Genomic DNA, 846 nt, shown 5'->3' with positions numbered 1-846 from the left:
TATGAAACCCCTCGTCCAGAATAGAAACAAGGGCCCGATCTGATAACTGGGCCCAGCTGGCGCCTTCCCCAACTGGTCAGGGAGGCTAACGGGTACTGTGCGGGGAGACGACTGCCAGGGTATTTTTCTTTCTTTTGTTTTGCTTTTGCTTTATTTTGTTTTTTTTTTCCTTTAGTTGGTGTACATACCCCCCGGGGCAACAAGGAGCAGCTTACATGATTGGGTAGGTGTATAAATATGTTTTATTTTTTGTACATCTTATGAATGAAGTATATTTTTTCAAATAAAAAAAATCTGTTCTTATCAGCTTTAATATCTGACATGTCCGTTACTTAAGGACCCTATGTTAAACTGATTTTTAGAGCAGGGATTGCAACAGGGGCTTGCTCCATCCTCTCCACGCATCATCCTGGTATTGCAGTGTTTCCAGGAATGGTGCAATCTCAGTAAACCAAGTTTAAAAAACAGCCTGATCAACACTTTAAGAAGGGTGTCTCGGCCTGAGACATCAGACTTCCTGTTCCTTCAGTTCTACTTGGCCTGTTATCTCAGATTCTCCACCATCTGCTCAACACTCTGGAACCATAGCAGCCCTTCAGCCCAACAAGTCCACACCAAACCTCAGAGCATCCCAGCCCAACCTGTCACCCACCTGAACTACCTCTCCCTAAACACTACAGGCAATTTAACATGGCTAATCCACCTAACCTGCACATCTTTGGACTGTGGGAGCACTTTGAGAAAACCCACAGACACAGGGAGAATGTTCAAACTCCACACAGGCAGTCAGTCACCCACGGCTGGAATCAAACACGTGTCCTGGTGCTGCCACCAAAGTGCTTTCTC

General features: G+C 45.5%; 1 pseudogene; it reads left to right on the top strand.

The window, feature by feature from the left end:
• Positions 1 to 271: 271 nt before the first annotated feature.
• Positions 272 to 446, top strand: LOC132208766 (U2 spliceosomal RNA; annotated as a pseudogene).
• The last annotated feature ends 400 nt before the right edge of the window (positions 447 to 846 follow it).

This window comes from Stegostoma tigrinum, unplaced genomic scaffold, assembly GCF_030684315.1.
Source record: "Stegostoma tigrinum isolate sSteTig4 unplaced genomic scaffold, sSteTig4.hap1 scaffold_53, whole genome shotgun sequence".
Lineage (NCBI taxonomy): Eukaryota > Metazoa > Chordata > Chondrichthyes > Orectolobiformes > Stegostomatidae > Stegostoma > Stegostoma tigrinum.
The sequence above is the reverse complement of the archived record's forward strand: the minus strand, read 5'-3'. Positions and strand labels throughout refer to the sequence as shown.